Source organism: Gekko japonicus, unplaced genomic scaffold (assembly GCF_001447785.1).
Source record: "Gekko japonicus isolate JY-2015 unplaced genomic scaffold, Gekko_japonicus_V1.1 scaffold8, whole genome shotgun sequence".
NCBI classification, from domain to species: domain Eukaryota; kingdom Metazoa; phylum Chordata; class Lepidosauria; order Squamata; family Gekkonidae; genus Gekko; species Gekko japonicus.
The window spans coordinates 3867649-3878464 of NW_015167057.1; positions in this window are offsets into that span (position 1 = coordinate 3867649).

Genomic DNA, 10816 nt, shown 5'->3' on the forward strand with positions numbered 1-10816 from the left:
TCTCTCTCTCTCTCTCTCTCTCTCTCTCTCTCTTGTAACTGAGAGATTATCCCAGGCCTCAAACGAGAGAGAGGGAGGGGTGGGGCTGAGAGAACTCTCTCGAGGACTGCTCTGCTCGTGAAAGAACAGCTCTGAAAGAACTTGTAACTGACCCAAGGTCACACCAGCAGCTGCATGTGGAGGAGTGGGGAATGAAACCCAGTTCTCCCAGATTAGAGTCCGCCCTCCTAACCACTACAAAAAAATGGCTTTCTCAAGAGGCACATCAACTCGGTGAACAGTCTTATGTTTCAGATTATTAGATCTCACCCCCCCCACCACCAGTCTTGGAATGAAGTGTTGTTCAGTAAAAATGTAATTTTGGACTAAGAGCGATTCCAGTGCCTTAATCTTCCCCCACTTGCTCTGTTTACTAGGCTGTTGTTTTAGGGAGCAGTCACCACCTGTAGCGCTATTTTTGATCTGCAAATTTAACCTGCTTGCTCTCTCTGATCCGCCTGACTTCCCTGGCAGGGTTCTGGTGAGGATATAAGGATATATGCTGCGATGTTCCCTCTAAGCTGTGGGGTCTTGTGAGCACAAATTCTACTTTGTGAGCTACTGGCATTAAAGTTGTGAGCCAGCGATTTGGCTCCTGCATAAATTAGTTGGCTCTGGAGCCATTCTTCCTGAGCTAAGACAAAAATCTGTGAGCCGGAGGCTAAAAACCTGTGAGCTAGCTCACACTGACTCAGCTTAGAGGGAACACTGATATGCTGTCTGGCTGTGCTCCTTGGGGGAAGGGTAAAATAAAAATGTGCTTGTAGTCTGTAGATAACAGCATATTCTCTCTTCCCCACCCCCACCCCCTATATCCAAGCAAGCCATTGGCTAAGTTAGCTGGCCATCCTACTAGAAGGCTGTAGAATCCACTGAGCTACATCAGGTTGTTGTTAAGGGATCACATGATGATTAAAACTCCCTGCAAACAGAAAGCCAATACAGCAGGCAAGAAGAAGAAGAGGAGGAGGAGGAGATTGGATTTATACCCCACCCTTCACTACCCAAAGGTGTCTCAGAGCAGTTTACAAACTCCTTTCCCTCCCCCTCCCCACAGCAGACACCCTGTGAGGTAGGCGGGGCTGAGAGCTCTGACAGAAACTGCTCTTTTTCAAGAACAGCTCTTATCAGAACTACGGCTTGCCCAAGGTCATCCAGCCAGCTGCAAGTGGAGGAGTGGGGAATCAAACCCGGTTCTCCCAGATTAGGTTAGAGTCCGTGCACTTAACCACTACACCAAACTGGCAAAGGGGGTAGCCTAGAAAGCAGTCCACTCTATCACCTCATTTACTCTTCTGTCATCTGTCTATCCTGCCCTTCCTTTAAGAAGCTTGTAGGAGCCTACATCACTCTCTTCCACCATTTTCTCCTCATTTAGGGTTGCAAATCTCCAGGTGGTGGCTGGAGATCTCCTGAGTTCACAACTGATCTCCAGGCAATAGAGATCTGTTCACCTGGAGAAAAGGGATGCTTTTGGAAGGCGGACTCTATGGCATCATACCCCATTGAAGCTCCTCCTCTCCCCAAACCCCGCCCTCCTCAGGCTCCACCCCCAAAATCTCCAGGTATTTCCCAAGCCAGAGCTGGCAGCAACCCTCTTCTCATCGCAACCTGGGGAGGGGGGATGCCAGCATTCAGGTGGGGCCTGGAGTTCTCCTGGAATTACAACTGCTGGTCCAGCCCACAAAGATCAGTTCCCCAGGAGAAAATGGCTGTCTGGGAGAGTCCCTCCCCTCTCTAAACCCTGCTGTCCCAAAGCACCACCCTCAAAGTCTCCAGGAATTGCCCAATCCACAGTTGGCAACCCTACTTGGGAGCAGTGTTCCCTCTAAGCTGAGTTAGTGTGAGCTAGCTCACAGTTTTTTAGCCTCCAGCTCACACATTTTTCTCTTAGCTCAGGAAGGATGACTCCAGAGCAAACTGATTTATGCAGTAGCCAAATGGCTCGCTCACAACCTTAAGGCCCGTAGCTCACCAAGTAGAATTTTTGCTCACAAGACTCCACAGCTTAGAGGGAGCATTGCTTGGGAGGGAAACTAGGGGTTGTTTAGCAAGCCAGATCACCCCTTCATTATAGAGATGCCAGCCTCCCGCTGGAGCCTGTAGAGCCCTGGAATAACAGTTCAGACTACAGAGATCAATTTCCCTGGGGAAAATGGATGCTTTGGAGGGTGGGCTTACGCATGTGCTTCGAGCGCACACGTGTGCTCCAGACGCTGGACGGGAATCCCCCGCTCCAGAGGAATTTACACTTGGCAACCCTAGCTCTGTGGCATTGTAGCCCATCCCACCGAGGTCCCTGTTCTCCCCAGGCTCCATCCCCAAATCTCTAGGAGTTCCCCAACCTGGAGGTGGCAACCCTATCCCCCACTGCCAGCAGCCTGGGAGTACCTGGCAGCCCTGAAAGCTGAAGAGGAAATGGCAAGATCTGCTGCGATGCTACTTGTGGTTAAGAACTGAAGGGAAGCTCGAGAGGAAGTACTCATGCACGCTCAAGAGTTTTTATCCTGAATGTCTATATTATGGCTGCGATCACACACGCTAAATAATCTACTTTCAATGCACTTTCCAACTGGATTCTGCCAGTTCACACGATCCTGCATCTAGCATTCGCTCCACATTTTCTCAACTGGGAGGAAAAAGCGCAGCTCAAAACCATATTCATTTTTTTTTTTGGTAAACAAAATTTTTATTTTCATAGGAATTCGACATTTAACATTCAATCATTTACACTTTTCCATTGTTTACCCCATTCCCGTTTCCTCCCTTCCCCTCTGTGGCTTCCCGCAATGCTTCCCCCCCAACTCCACCTTGCTATACTTCATCCATTATATCATTTTCTTATCGTTACAATCTCAAGATAACATCATTTACTGAATCCGCTCTTTTCTTTCCTCTTCTCGTCTCCGTTTTGGCGATTTCACTACAGTGCGCAAATTCACAAACAAATAGTCTCTTCTAGATAATAAACTGTAGATCAGCCAAATCGCTCTATTTACGCTCGTCAAAGACCCTCAGATATAAGTTTAAAAAGTGATTTTAGTTGAAGTCCTCCTCAAAATGTCGGGCGCAACTTCTCTATGGTAAATTGGTATAGAGTAGGTCAGTTTGTTGTTTTGCAGGTCCCGTCTGTTCGCATAAACTCACATCCGGTCCTGCACCATTAGGAGTCCGATCTTCTTCCTGTTAACGGCTCCCCTTCTAAGGTTTCTGCTTCCTGTTCAAGCCACTCGGAACTCTTCTATGGTTACACAAGCCTACTCTTCCCGCGATGTATTTCGTCAGTTTCGATTTTTGCGGCTGTGCGCACATCTCAGTCCTCACCACAGGAATGATAAACAATATACTTCTTTACGATTTTAAAGCCTTCAATCAACTTTTTTCTTTTCCGGAATCGGATTTCTGGGAATGTCTATTCATTATCCGCTCAACCGCTTAGCTCAAAACCATATTCAGATACCTTGGGGCAACGCCACACTGACTGCAAAGTCACCCCTGAACGGCCATAAATCTGTGCAGAAGGTACAATAAAATCCGTCAATCAAAGAACTCGAAAGTGGCACGGAGTCTGGAAGCTACCCTAGTTTCAACAATTTTTTTGGGATTAGGATTAAAGGTGGAACCTATTATTAATGCTGCTCGAAGACCACAGTCTTAAGAACACTTTCTGGAGAATAAACTCCGTTGACTGAATTGGGACTTTTTAGGCTTGGCTCCAGAAGTGCTTTTTTCAGGCCTCCTCTTGCTGCTGGTGTGTGCATGTGAAAAACAGGCAGCCTTCAAGGTCCTTGCTGAGCATGTGAAAAACAGGCCCTTTGGGCTTGTATCAGCTCTCTGGATCTCTTTAACAGCCACACAAGAACGCTGACTGACGATCACATTCCAATCTTCTTGCACTTTACAATGCATAGGTGATCCTAGTTCTGGAGACTGTGGCCCGAGAAAAACATCTTATTCAACCTTTCACCCTCTCCTCCTCCGGGCAGATTCCTCCGGCAGTTGTCAAAGGCACACACTTTGCATTTGAATCCACGTAGAAATTCTCGCACCCATTGGCGACATTGCCGGCTCAGAACTTTCAGAAGTGTATTGTTAAGTTTGCTTTTGATTTCCCTCCGTGGGGGGGGGGGGGGACAACGAAATCTGAACTAATTTTACAGGGGCAGCTTTCCAGTCTGAGAGTGAGAGTTAATGTATTTGTTCGAGCCAGAGGTCATAGGAAAACAAATCACAGCTACTGTACAGAACAAAAGCTTTCATTACGCGCAGAGAATGCCTGCATTAGAGTTGTAAAAGTGTGTATGACGTGTATTTGGGCCATCCAAATTATCTGACAATCTACCTGCTGTTTCTGTAATCAGGTGATCACCTTGGCAAGACCCGGCAATTGTTTGAATACATTTACCGCTTCTGGGCAGCACCTGTGGATTATAATGCTATCTGAGATTTGCCTTTGCTCACCTGAAGGCAGAAAATATTTTCAAAACTGGACGTTGCAGTGGGTCTACTCAAGTTTGCCAAATTCTTTCATGTTTTACAGTTTTGTTCAACCCTGGGGGAAAGGGGGGGAGGCTTAACACACACACAAAAGCACAAAACATCATGGAAATACAGGGAGGCTTAACACTAAGGTAACCCATCTCCAGGTAGCACCTGGAGATCTTCTGCTATTAGAATTGATCTCAAGACAACAAGAGAGCCAGTTTGTGGTAGTGGTTAAGAGTGGCAGACTCTAATCTGGAAAACCGGGTTCGATCCCCCAGTCCTCCACATGAAGTCAGCTGGGTGACCTTGGGTCAGTCACAGTTCTTTCTGAGCTCTCTCAGCCCCTAAAAACAAGTCTAGCTCTCCACTGGCACAATGCTAAGAGGAGGAGAAGGAGGAGGAGGAGAAGAGTTGGATTTATACCCCACCATTCACTTGGAGTCTCAGAGCGGCTTACAATCTCCTTCCCTTCCTCTCCCCACAACAGACACCCTGTGAGGTAGACAGGGCTGAGAGAGCTCCGAGAGAACTTGCGGCTGCCAGACAATCTCAGGATCTCCTGGCTATTCTACACACAATGCCATTCAATAATTATTTAATTTTCAGACAACAAATATGAGTTCCCCTAAAGAAAATGGAGATGCGGTGGCTCAAGTGGTTAAGACGGTGAACTGCAGGCTGTGGAAGGTCAGTAGTTCAGCAGTTCGAGACCCAAGTGTGCCGCATGAAAGAGTGAGCTCCCGTCTCTAGTTCCAGCTCCTGCCAACCTAGCAGTTCAAAAGCAAGAAATTGCAAGTAGATAAATAGGTACCACTTCGGTGAGAAGGTAACAGCGTTCCGTACGCCTTGGTGTTTAGTCACGCCGGCCACATGACCACGGAAACGTCTTCGGACAGTGCTGACTCTTCGGCTTTGAAATGGAGATGAGCACCGCAACCCTAGAGTCAGATTCGACTGGCTTTCGAGCAAGGGAACCTTTACCTTTACCTTTAAAGAAAATGGCTGCTTTGGGGACTAGACCCTAAGGCCTTGTACCCTGCGAGGTTTGCTAGCCTCCAGTGGAGGGCCTGGAGAGTCCTCCCAAAATTACCCCTCATCTCCAGGCTATAGAGATCAGTTCTCCTGGAGGAAACAGCCACTTCAGAGGCTTGACTCTGTGGCATCAAACCCCTGCTGAGCTTCCCCCCCTTCCCAAAGTCCACCTCCCCCAACCACTACCCCATATCTCCAGGAATTTCCCAAGTCGCAGTTGGCAACCCTGATTCTCATTGGAACTGCAACTATCTTACAGACTTGCCAGTCTTCAGATAATGGCTGGAGCTCTCCCAGGATGACAACTGATCTCCAGGCGACACGGATTAGTTCACCTGGAGAAAATGGCCGCTTTGGAAGGTACCTCACCGAGCTCTCTCCCCACCCCACCCCCTGCCTCCCTCAGGCTGCACTCCTAAAATTGGGTATTTCCTGACCCAGAGCTGGCAGCCCTACAGTCTTAACAAAATCTGAGACTCTGCCCATCAGCTCTGTTTGGGCACAACCCGTGAATGGTCCCTGCATTGCTCCCTAGTTAGATTTGAATTTTCCACGATTCCGTTTCCCTCTGCAGCTTCCTGCCTTCCATGATCCCTCAGCCCAGATGTGTGTTGGTTCATTATTATTTTTTCCAGACCTACTAAATGGCACGACTGCACAGTGAAGATTCGCTGCTAGCATCTGAGGAAGTGGGCATTGTCCCACAAAAGCATCTGACGGGAGGGAAGAGGGGAGTGTCATAATCTATAATGCCCTGCAAGGCTCCCTTCTGTCTTTTGGGAAGGGCTGTTGGGGCAAGAGCGTCCAGTGTGACTTTTGCTAGAAACACGTTTGAACAGTCCCTTCTTCAGCTAGAGATATGTAAAGCGAGGGAGAGGAACACAACAGTCTCCCACCGAAACAGATTACGTATCTGGTAGGTAGGTCGAAAGGCGGGCAGGGAGAGAGTGAGAGAAAGAGAGGGAGGAACCGGTCTGACAAGTGGCCGGGCCAGAATCAGGTTTGATTAATTCTTTAGAAGGAAAGAATAGATTTAAAAGGACAATAGTCCTACCAGGCAGCTGGCGGCCTTAACTCTTTCCTGGCAAAGTGGACTCCCTGGGAGGCTTTCTACCCACTGCTGGGAACCTCTTTGAGCCCAAGACTTCTGGTGGGAACCAACCCCTGACCTTTGCAAGCAGGGAGCTCCAAAGGCTACCTGCTGCGACTGCATCATTTCCCACCTGCGACAGGACTCAGCCCTACCTGGGAGGTGTTTATGTCTTTAGATACTGATACTCTGCTCTGCTCCCCAGCAGGGACCCAAAGCAGCTGACAGCATCATCGTCCCCCTGGCCCGAGTAGAGTTGCCAACCTCCAAGTGGAGCCTGAAGATCTAAGTAAGACACGGGGGGAGGAGAACAAACTTGACCCAATACCTGGAATCAAGGACCACAGGGGTAAGAAAGAAGCCTGATAAAGGGCCAATATTTAAAAAATCCTGGTGTATAATTATCATGGAGCTGCGGTGGCATATATTATCATATACAAAAACACATGCATTTATTAGAAAAAACATTTTAATATTGGCCCTACGTCAGGCTTCTTTCTTACCCTTGTGGGGCCTGAAGATCTCCCACAAATTATTACCCTGGAGGAAACGGCAGCTTCAAAGAGTGGGCTCTCCAGTACGATACCCCAATGAAGTCCTTCCCATCCTCAAACTCCGCCCTCTCCAGGCTTCACCCCCCCAAATCTCCAGGAATTTGTGCACCCACAGTTGGCAACACTGAGCCTAAGGTAGTCCAGTGAACTTCTGTCCATATCAGAGAGAAGACTCTCCCAAGTCCCAGGCCTGACACTCTTTGCTTTCCTTTTTGCAGATCCGCACACGCTCGTTCGTGGTTCCTCGAGGGCGCAGGAAATGATTTCGACTCCACAGTTTATGGGAATCTGCCAGAAGTGCTTGCAAAGGACATGTGTCAGTAGGCTGAGCCCCTTCCCACCACCCCTTGCTGAGATGTGTGTCCTCTTTGCTACCACAAAGAAACAAGACTTCTATATGTTGCCGAAGGCTTTCACGGCTGGAGTTCATTAGTTGTAGATTTTCTGGGCTGTATGGCCGTCGTCTTGGCATTGTAGGACCGGACGTTTCGCCAGCAGCTGTGACTGGCATCCTCAGAGGTAGAACACATAAAGATGGAGTACTCTCTGTGTCAAGTACTCCATCTTTCTGTGTTATACCCAGGGGTCATTTAGTAGAAAAAGAGGTGCAGGAGCTCATTAGCATAACTCATTTGCGTGTGCCACACCCCCGACATCACCGGAAGTGTGTCAGAAGGCAACACCCACCGCTCAGGCTCCACTGGACTGTTTTGGATTGCTAGCTATTGGAGGGGGGGGACATGCAAATCTGTCCCTCACAGAAGAGGGAGAGCTTGTACCTGAATAAAACCTGGTCTTAAAGGTGCCACTGGACTGTTTTGGACCAGGGGGTCGGGGGGTCTGCAGCTTACCTGGCTGCTTCTTGCTGTGACTGAGGGCTGCTGGGAGCAGGGGGTGGGGCTTGTTGCATGTGCCTGCCCCCTGGGCTCTTTACTGCTGGAGCTCCGCTCCTGTGCGCTCCTGCAGGAAATGACCCCTGGTTATACCTCTGAGGATGCGTCACAGCTGCTGGCGAAACGTCCTACAATGCCAAGACCACAGCCACACAGCCCGGAAAATCTACAACTAAATAAGACTTCTGTGCGAATAGAAATCCAATCCTGTATCCAGAAAATATGAATTCTGTAGCTGGCATATATGATGTAAATAGGCATGATTCTGCATTATTTTAACCTGCCAGTCACACCACTGTCTGGAAACACCAAGTACGTTGGAATAGGAAAGCAAGTTGAGCCCAGGAACCAGGAGACAGATCCTCTGCTGCTTTCCCTATGCTGGGGAGACTGGTGGGCAGGGTAGCCAACCTCCAGGTGGTAGCTAGAGATCTCCCGCTATTATGACCAATCACCAGGCAACAGAGAAAATGGGTGTTTGGGAAGGTGGGCTCTGTGACTACCCCATTGAAGCCCCTCCTCTCCCCAAACCCTGCCCCCTCAGGCTCCACCCCCAAAATCTCAAGGTATTCCCCAGCCCAGAGCTTGCAATCCTACTGGTGGAGCAGATGGCTGTCTCCTCCTGCCTCCCATTAGCCTATTGGAGGCTTGGGTAGGGTTACCAACCTCAAGGTAGGGCCTGGAGATCTCCTGGAATTACATCTGATCTCCTGAGTACAGAGATCAGTTCCCCTGGAGAAAAGGGCCACTTCAGAGGGTGGATAATGTGATGAACCACAGAGTCTAGGAGAAACTGAAGCCCTAGAGTGACATCATGTCCCTACTGATCTCCCCTTTTCTCCCCAAACTCTGGTCTCCATAGGCACTCTCCCCCAAATCTCAAGGGATTTTCCAAACTAGAGTTGGTAACCCAGTTTGTCTTGCTGATGAAGCTTTGCAAAGGGCCAGGCATGCTGACAGGAGCTCATTAAGTAATAAAAAACAATGATGGAAGCTATGCAAACATGGTATTGTAGCTGGTGGGAGTGGGCAGATTTGCCAGTCTACAGAAACATCTGTGTTCACCTACTGATATGGACGTAAGCACATAAGAGAAGCCATGTTGGATCAGGCCAATGGCCCATCCAGTCCAACACCCTGGGTCACACAGTGGCCCAAACCCAGCTGTCAACAAGAGGTCCACCAGCGGGGCCAGATCTCCAGAAGTCCTCTCATTGTTGTTGTTTTTTGTGAGTAGTGTGTGTGTGTGTGTGTGCCTGGAAGTCATGGTTGACTTCTGGCGACCCCTAGTGGGGCTTGGAGGTTTCAGAGGGGTGGCTTGCTATTGCCTGCCTCTGCCTCCCGGCCCTGGTATTCCTTGGAGGTCTCCAATCCAAGTACTTGCCAGGATTGGCCCTGCTTAGCTTCCAAGAACTGAGGAGATTGGGCTTGCCTGGGCTATCCAGGTCAGGGCTAAGCCCTCCCACTTTTGCCCTCCAAGCACCAAGACTACAGAGCAGCAGTGAATCCAATGTGTCCCACTGGGTTGTGCAGGTATCTCTTATCCAGATGCTCCATGCCTCCTTTGCATTTTGTCCCCGTTTTGAAAGGATGAGATGCCAAGAGGTGTGATGGGGGAGCAGTCCGCTAGAGTGGTGGTATTATCCTTCTGGTGTTAGCTGTGCCATCACTTGCCTCAAAGTCTCTTGCATTTTTACATAAGCAAAGCAGGCTGATCTGTACCGGATAAGAACAGACACAAAGCTGGCATCAAGAGTACAATACGAAGCAGGTCTCCTCAAATAAGCCTACCAAATGAGGCTCACTGCCAGGAAAGTAGTTGTGGGATTGCACCGTAAACAGTGGGAAGGTGCGGAAACGATGATGGCATAAGAGTACCATCTCCCCAAGTCACTGTGTCTTTTGCCTTCAGGTCAAGAGTGCCATTTACCCACTTTCAGTGGGAGGGCTTCCATGGATCCCCCCCCCCCGCCGCCTACCTGCCGCTGCTCGAATGAGCAGTGAGAGGAAACGAGGAGGTAGAAGTGGCATTGCACAACACTGCGACATCATTTCTGGCTGAAAAACCAGAAGTGATGTGACATTCTAGGAATCCCCCAGATCTCTATGGTAACAACCACAGAGACTGAAGAGATTCCTAGACTGTTGCTTTGATGCAGTGACGTCACTTCTGGTTGTTTGGCCGGAAATTACATCACACAATGTCATTTCTGCCTCTTCACCCTATGGGAATTTCCTGCCAGTTGCAACTGGCTGGCAACCCTAAAGTCACTACTCTTGAGCAGTGTTCCCTCTAAGCTGAGGTAGTGTGAGCTAGCTCACAGTTTTTTAGCCTCCGGCTCACACATCTTTGTCTTAGCTCAGGAAGGATGGCTCCAGAGCAAACTAATTTATATAGTAGTCAACTCACTCGCTCACAACTTTAATGCCAGTAGCTCATAAAGTAGAATTTTTGCTCACAAGACTCCACAGCTTAGAGGGAGCATTGCTCTTGAGGGTGCGTTCACACAAAGAAGTTTGTCACTTGGATTTTGGAAACATCACACAGTGATTTGCATGTGCGAAAATGCTGTCAGAGCTGAAACGCTGTTGACAAACATTTCGTGTCACCCGTTATCATTTTATTCACTTGTTTATCTCATTGATAGTTTGCCTTTCTTGCTGAGACCCAAGGCAGATGACACAGTTAAAAGAACAGACAGTATAATTCATATAAAGAGCAA